An 8,677-nucleotide genomic window follows, 5' to 3' on the forward strand; every position below is an offset into this window, starting at 1 on the left:
AGAGAATCACTTGAACCCGGGAGGCGGAAGTTGCAGTGAGCCGAGATTGTGCCACTGCACTCCAGCCCAGGGGACAGAGTGAGACTCTGTCTCAAAAAACAAAGCTATGTATTAATAAGTTGACATTTATTAAGATGAGGGAGACATATATATATATTTTAGACAGAGTATTACTCTGTCACCCAGGCTGGAGTATAGTGGTGCAGTCTCTGTTTGCTGCAACCTCTGCTTCAGGTTCAAGCAATTCTCCTGCCTCAGCTCCCAAGTATCTGGGATTACAGGCATGCACCACCACACCTGGCTAATTTTTGTATTTTTAATAAGAGACGGGGTTTCACCATGTTGGCCAGGCTGGTGTAGAACTCCTGACCTCAGGTGATCCACAGGCCTTGGCCTCCCAAAGTGCTGGGGTTACAGGCATGAGCCACCACTTTCAGCTGGTAATATATAATTTTGAACACATTAGTTTTGAGGTGCCTATAAGGTCACTAGGTGGAGAGGCTGAGTATGCATAAACAGTCTGGAGTCAGAGGAGAAATTGGTCTAAAAATATACATTTGGGAGTCAACGGCATATAAAGAATATTTAGAGGCATGAGGCTGATGAGCTCACTAAAAGAGTGAGTGTAGATGGAGAAAAGAAGAGGTCCTTGTGTCCTCAGCATTGAAATATTTAAAGGTCAAGGAGATTGGCCGGGCACAGTGACTCATGCCTGTAATCCCAGCACTTTAGGAGGCCGAGGCAGGTGGATTACCAGAGGTTGGGAGTTCGAGACCAGCCTGACCAACAAGGAGAAACCCCATCTTTACTAAAAATACAAAATTAGCTGGGTGTGGTGCTTATGCCTGTAATCCCAGCTACTCCAGAGGCTGTGGCAGGAGAATCGCTTGAACCTAAGAGGTGGAGGTTATGGTGAGTTGAGATCACGCCATTGCACTCCAGCCTGGGCAACAAGAGCAAAACTCTATCTAAAAAAAAAAAAAAAAAAAAAAAAAAAAAAAAAAAAAAAAAAAGTCAATAAAGGTCAAGGAGATAAGGAAGATCCAGCAAAGGAGATTGGAGAGGACCAGCCAGGGAGGTAGAAGGAAAAGAAGAGTGTGAGAAACTCCAGAAACAAAGGGAGTTACATGTTCTATTAGTCTCTTTTTGTTTTAGTCCCTTATTTATTTTGCAGGCTTTCTTCAAATGTCTGGATGTCTGGTGATCCTTTTTTGTCCATTCGCATCAAAGAGGCAGATATTAAAGCGCTAATTTGAATTCCGTATCTATGTATAAGTTTTGTCCGTTAGTAGCTTTTGATGGAAGCCCTAACTTTAGGTCATTTCTCTGGAACTGTTTGGTTTCTCCAGAATATTCCCCATTTGCATGCTTAGGGAGGGAGTAGCCTAGCCACCAGGATAAGGAGACTGTCGGGGCTGGGGTGGAAGTGGACAGAGAAGGGTGTGTCTCATGGTTCAGATGTAGACTTCCAGTGGCTTGCTCCCTCTTAAGGCTCCTCTTTGGTTCAATTCCTTCACAGACTAAACCTCTAGACTCCTGCCAGACTCCTGACAGGTGTTAGATCATAGAGGGGTGTAGAGGCTAACTAATCCTTATGGAGACTTTCAACAATCCTCTTGTCTTCCATCCATTCTTCTCCCTGGGTCTTTCTTCCTGGGTTCCTGGATCCCCTAGCTGGATTTCTGTGGCAGGAAATGGCTAGCTTCTCGTCAGCACCACCTGCTTGGTATACAGCTTTCTCACCACTGCTAATTTTTTCACTTAGCTTTCCATCTTCTCATCCTCTATTTTTCTCCCACTCTCTTTATTCTTGTGGGTTTATTCTAGTTTTATTCATTGGCTCTCATTTTTTCTGGGGCTCCAGGAAAAAGCAGAGATAAACGTATGTGTTCAAACCAGCATTGTTCCTCCTTAACAGAGGTATTTTGAGGTTATCAAATGTTCAGCAATTTTTTAGGTTCTGGGATCACAGTATCAGGAAAGATATAAGTTCTTCCCTATAGAAGCCACATTCCTTGGAGTTCTTGGTATCTCTGGAGTTCCAGAGTATTTCTTGTTTTCTTTTTCTCAGAGGCTAGAAGTGGTTCAGAAGCATTTCTGCCTGGTCCATCCATCTGTTTTCCAGCTATCTGACTGTGGAGGCATGTCCTACTTCCCAAGGAGCCAACTGAGGTTTTCTCCTCCCCATTGCCAAGCCTTATGTTTCTGAGATCCGCATAGCAGAAAAACATGAACAACTGTATTGAGTCCTTAAAGTGAGGGTAGTTAGGAAAAGGCATCTTAAAGTTATATGGAGAAAATATTTGGAAACTTTGGGCTGAGAACGTGTGTATGGAATGGGTGAAGGCAATTTGGGCCAAAAAGCTTTCTTTTGTCTTTTTTGAGACAGGGTCCCACCCTGGCACCCACGCTGGAGTACAGTGTCGCAATCTTGGCTCACTACAACCTGGGCCCCCCAGGGTCAAGTGATCCTCCCCCTCAGCCTCCAAGGTAGCTAGGACTACAGGCCTACACCACAACACCTGGCTAATTTTTGTATTTTTTGTAGAGGCGGCGTTTTGCCATGTTGCCCAGGCTGGTCTTGAACTCCTGACCTCAAGCGATTCATCCACCTCGGCCTCCCAAAGTGCTGGGATTGCAGGTGTGAGCCACTGTTCCCGGCTCTGGGCCCCAAATCTTAACTTACATTATCGTGTATACATCCTAGTGTTTCTAAATCTGTCAAAGTTAGTGCTGGTAATAATTTAAAACATTTTCATACTGCTTGTTATAAGCCAGTAATATTCTACATGCTTGTATATTAATTTATAAGATAAATAATTATATGTTAACTATATAATCTTCAATAACCTTATGAAGGAGATATTGCCATTATCTTCAATTTTCGACTAGAGGAACCAAAGCATAGAGATTTAAATACAAGCCTAAGGCAAGGGGCTGTCACTCCAGAGTCGATGTGCTTAACCCCTGATCTCTGCTGCCTCTCTTCTTAGGTTGTATTTTGTCTTGTTTAATTCATATGATGAAAATTTTAGGATACCAAGTCTCAGAAACCAATCAAAGGCTTTTCTATACTATTTATTTTCTATATTTAACACCTAAACCATATCTTGATAGTACCCTCACTGAGTTTAGCCCTCTGTTTAAAGATGAGATTCTTCAGCCATCTGAATAGTTCTGAATCCCAGAGGTGGTATGCTTCTCTGTAGTTGGGGTTAGTGATAGAGGTGCCTGCACCCTTGCAGCAGAGTCTCTGAGTACCTGAGTGCTTGGTCTGAGTTGTGGTACCAACCAGAAGAAAGGGTCATTCTCATTTTCATGATTTTCCCAGTGGACACAGTCTGTGCGTCCATAGATTTTCCCAGTGGACACAGTCTGTGGGTCCATAGTGGATTCTATTACAAATTTTTTTTCTTGTTGGGGATATGAAGGAAAAAGTCTTAATCCACTTATAAATGCGAGGCTGAGATGGGTAGATCACCTGAGGTTAGGAGTTCGAGACCAGCCTGACCAACATGGTGAACCCTGTCTCTACTAAAAATACAAAAATTAGTGGGGTGTGGTGGCAGGTGCCTGTAATCCCAGCTACTCAGGAGGCTGAGGCAGGAGAATTGCTTGAACTGGGAGGCGGAGGGTGCAGTGAGTGGAGGTCGTGCTACTGCACTCCAGCCTGGGCAACACAGCGAGACTCTGTCTCAATAAATAGATAGATAGACAAATAAATAAATAAATAAATAAATAAATGGTGAGGCTGGGCTTGGTGGCTCATGCCTGCAAATTCAGCACTTTGGGAGGCCAAGGTGAGTGGATCACTTGAGGTCAAAAGTTTGAGACCAGCTTGGCCAACGTAGTGAAACCCCACCTCTACTAAGAATGCAAAAACTGGCCGGACATGGTGGTATGTGTCTATAATCCCAGCTACTCGGGAGGCTAAGGCAGGAGAATCACTTGAACCTGGGAGGCGGAGGCTACAGTGAGCAGATATCACGCCACTGCACTCCAGCCTGGGCAACAGAGCAAGACTCTGTCTCAAAACATTAAAATAAATTATAATATAAATAAAATAGTAGGGGCACTGCAGGCATTAACCAGGGGTACAGAAGCCACCTTGCAAAAGCTGGGAGCAGGGCAGCAAGGTGGAGAGGAATGTCCTGAGGCGTAGAAAATTGGGGGTGAGAATAAATCTCAGGTGATCCCCAACTTTAACAGCTGAGCTGTAAAGTAGAAAGAGATCTTCCACAGTTCAGAAGTTGGCAGCCTGTTGTTTTTTGTGTTTGTTTGGTTTGTTTTTTGTTGTTGCTGTTTTGTTTTGAAACAGAGTCTCGCTCTGTCACCCAGGCTGGAGTGCAGTATCATGATCTCAGCTCACTGCAACCTCCACCTCCCAGGTTCAAGCGATTCTTATGCCTCAGCCTCCTAGTCTTGAACTCCCAGCCTCGGGTGATCTGCCCTCCTCGTCCTCCCAAGGTGCTGGGATTGCAGCTTGAGCCATTGTGCGCAGCTCTGTTTTTTTTTTTAGACAGAGGATCTCCTCTGTCACCCAGGCTGGAATGCACTGGTGTGATAATATCTCACTTTAACTTAAAACTCCTGGGCTCCAGAGATCCTCCTGCCCCAGTGTCCCAGGTAGCTGGGACTACAGACTTGTACCACCACTCCTGGCTAATTTTATAAAATCTATAAATTATATAAATAGTGAGATGGGGGTCTCACTATGTTGCCCAGCTGGTCTTAAACTCCTGGCCTCAAGCCATCCTCCCACAGAGGCAACCCACTTTAAAGCATAAAGAGTTTACTAGAATATTTCTGGTGCTGAGAGTCCAAAGGAGTCCTGATATACCCTCAAAACACGTGAAGCTAGAGGCGAACTGAATCTAACTAAAGCTGCAACAAAGCTCAGATCCAGCCCTACTACAGATCACATTTACTAATTTTCCCAACAGTGATCTGACAGAAAGGGGTTTCCCCTTTTTTTTAATTTTTGTTAGTTTCTATGGTTCTTTTACATAAAACATTCAGCATATGATAAAAAACACAAAGAACACAGAAAGACACACAAAGAACAAAAAAAGTATGGCCATGTCAAGAAAGAAAACAGTACCAGAAGCAGATGAAGTGATAGCTGAGATTTTAAATTATCAGACAAGGACTTTGAAATAGCTCTGATAAATATGTAAAGGTTCTAGTGGAAAAGGTGGATAAAATGCATGAACAGATGGGGGAATTTCAGCAAAGAGGTAGAAACTATAAAAAAGAACCAAATGGAAGTGCTAGAAATGAAAAATAAGAAATGAATGTTTTTCAATGGGCTTAGCAGACTGCACACAGCAGAGGGAAGAATCAATATGCTTGAAGACAGGTCAGTATAAATTATCCAAACTAAGGTACAAAGAGAAAAAAAAGAGTGAAAATATGGAACAGAGTGTCCAAGAATGGAGATGATATTAAACATGCTAACATATGTGTAATTGGAGTCCCAGATGGAGAGGGGTGAGAAAAATCAGCAAAAGAAGTATTTAAAGAGATAATGGCTGAGATTTTTCTAAAATAGATGAAAGACAGAATGCACAGATCTCAGAAGCTTAGCAAATCCTAAGCAGGATAACTACATATAAAACCACACCTAGACATATAGTCAAACTACTGAAACCAAAGATAAAAATAAGTAAGTGAAAATGGACATAGTCCCTATAGGAAAACAATGATACAAAGAATGAATGACATCAGAAATGGAGACTAGAAAACTGGCATCTGGGAGGAAGGGAGGCAGAGGAAAAAACAACTGAGACCAGAGGACAATAGACGACACCTTTATTTTTTATTTATTTTATTTTATTTTTGACAGAGTCTTGCTGGAGGAGGCTGGAGTGCAGTGGCATGATCTCAGCTCACTGCTTCCTCCACCTCCCATGTTCAAGTAATCCTTCTGCCTCAGCCTCCCAAGTAGCTGGAATTACAAGCACCCACCACCACGCCTGGCTAATTTTTTGTATTTTTAGTAGAGATGGGGTTTTGCCATGTTGGCCAGGCTGTTCTTGAACTCCTGGCCTCAGGTGATCCGCCTGCCTTGGCCTCCCAAAGTGCTGGGATTACAGGCGTGAGCCATCAGGCCCAGCCTGGATGACACCTTTAAAGTGCTAGAAGAAAAAAAAAAACACAAAAATATCCTTCAAATATGAAATAAAAAGATTTGTAGGTAGACAAAAGCTAAGAGAATTTGTTTCAGGCAGATGTGTATTATAAGAAACGCTAAAGTAAGTTCTAGAAACTGATAGGAAATGACACCAGATGAAAGTCCAGATTTGCAGGAAGAAATGAAGAAAACTTGAAAGGGTGAATATCTGAATAAATATAAAAGACCTTTTCAAAAATGATCCTTAATAAAGTATATTTTATATGTTTATATATGTATATGTGTGTAATATTTTGTGAGATTTACAGAATAAATATATAACAAGGATTCAAAGGACAGGAGGTAGGGTAAATGAAATACCACTGTAAGCATTCCTGTATTATTCATAAAGAAGTATAGTATTATTTGAAAGTAGTCTATGGTGGCCAGACACGGTGGCTCACACCTGTAATCCCAATATTTTGAGAGGCCGAGGCGAGCGGATCATGAGGTCAAGAGATCGAGACCATACTGGCCAATATGGTGAAACCCCATCTCTACTAAAAATACAAAAATGGGCAGGGAGTGGTGGTGCCCACCTATAGTTGCACCAGCTACTTGGGAGGCTAAAGCAGGAGAATCACTTGGACCCTGGAGGTGAAGGTTTTAGTGAGCTGAGATCATTTCACTGCACTCCAGCCTGGCAAAAGAGCGATACTCTATCTCAAAAAAAAAAAAAAAAAAAAAAAAAAAAAAAAAAAAAAAAAAAAAAAAAAAAAAAAAAACAGAAAGACAGACTGCGGTAAGTTTTTTGTTTGTTTGTTTGTTTTTTCATAGAGACAGGGTCTAGCTATATTACTCAGGCTAGTGTTGAACTCCTGGGCTCAAGTTATCCTCCTGCCTCAGCCTCCCAAAGTTTTGGGATTACAGGTGTGAGGCACTGTGTCCAGCCGACTATGATAAACGAAAATGGCCATTGGAAGAACTTTAAGGCCAGAGGCGGTGGCTGACACCTGTAATCTCAGAACTTTGGGAGGCTAAAGCAAGACGATCACTTGAGCCCAGGAGATTGAGGCTGCAGTAAGCCATGATTATGCCATTGCTCTCCAGCCTGGGCAAGAGAATGAGACTTTCAAAAAAACAAAACGAAAAGTATAGCTAAGAATCAATACAGAAAATATGTGGAATATTAAGTTCACCCAAAAAAGGCAGGAAAGGAGAAACAGATGAAACAAAAAGAAGGCAAATACCAGGATGACGGACTTAACTAACCTGATTTGTCTATTCACATTGTATTCTTATCTCAAAATATCACATGTACTCCATAAATATGTACAAATATTATGTACTCCTAAAAATAAAAGACAAAAAAAATTTTTTAAAAAGATTATGATAGACAAACTCAAGCACATTAATAATCATATTAAATGTACAAGCACTCCAATTAAACAAGATTTTCATATTGGGAGAAAAAAATCAAGAAGGATTTCCAAGTAAAGAAACTTTAATTCAGTAACATGATGAGGGGAAAAAAAAAAAAAAAAAAACTTTAGCGGTGGTGATCACAGCACTTTGGGAGGCCAAGGTGGGCGGATTACCTGAGGTCAGGAGTTCAAGACCAGCCTGGCCAATCTAGTGAAAAAAAAAAAAAAGAAACTTTAAGAAAGGCATTTTCGGCCAATTGCAGTGGCTCATGCCTGTAATCTCAGCACTTTGGGAGGCTGATGCAGGTGTATCCCTTGAGCTTAGGAGTTCTAGACCAACCTGGGCAACATGGCAAAAACCCATCTCTACAAAAAATTCAAAAATTTGCAATTTGCCAAGTGTTGTGTAGCATTCCTGTAGTCCCAGCTACTTGGAAGGCTGAGATAGGAGGAATACTTGAGCCCAGGAGGCGGAGGTTGTACTGAGCCAATATCATGCCACTGCACTCCAGCCTGGGCAACCCAATCTCAAAAAGAAAAAAATGTAAGAAGGGAATTTGCATTCGTTCACCTTTCTCTCTCAATACAGACATGTAGATATCGTATAAGAAATGGCATACAAAATTTAGCTGAGTGTGGTGGTGTGTGTCTGTAATCCTAGCTATTTGGGAGGCTGAGGTAGGAGAATAGGTTGAACCAGGGGGTTGGAAGTTGCGGTGAGCCAAGATCACACCACTGTACTCCAGCCTGGCGACAGAGCAAGGCTTCATCTCAAAAAAAGAAAAAAAAATGGCAAAGGGATTGCAATAACCATATCGTATTTAATGGTCACAATATGTAAGTCTCATTTGCTTCCATTAGAAGGAAAAATTATAGCATCGTTGTGTCCGGCATTATATTTGGTGATTTTCTGAGTATTATTGGTAGCATCTGGGCTTATTGATCAAATACATATTCTTATACTGGGAACTCTTATATCTAATACCCTTCTAAAACTTGGCATTCTGAACAAGAGTTGGTATCTGTCTTTTAAGAAGATAACAGGATCGGCCGGGCGCGGTGGCTCAAGCCTGTAATCCCAGCACTTTGGGAGGCCGAGGCGAGTGGATCACGAGGTCAAGAGATCGAGACCATCCTGGTC

The sequence above is a fragment of the Cebus imitator genome, unplaced genomic scaffold, assembly GCF_001604975.1.
Source record: "Cebus imitator isolate Cc_AM_T3 unplaced genomic scaffold, Cebus_imitator-1.0 Scaffold277, whole genome shotgun sequence".
Lineage (NCBI taxonomy): Eukaryota > Metazoa > Chordata > Mammalia > Primates > Cebidae > Cebus > Cebus imitator.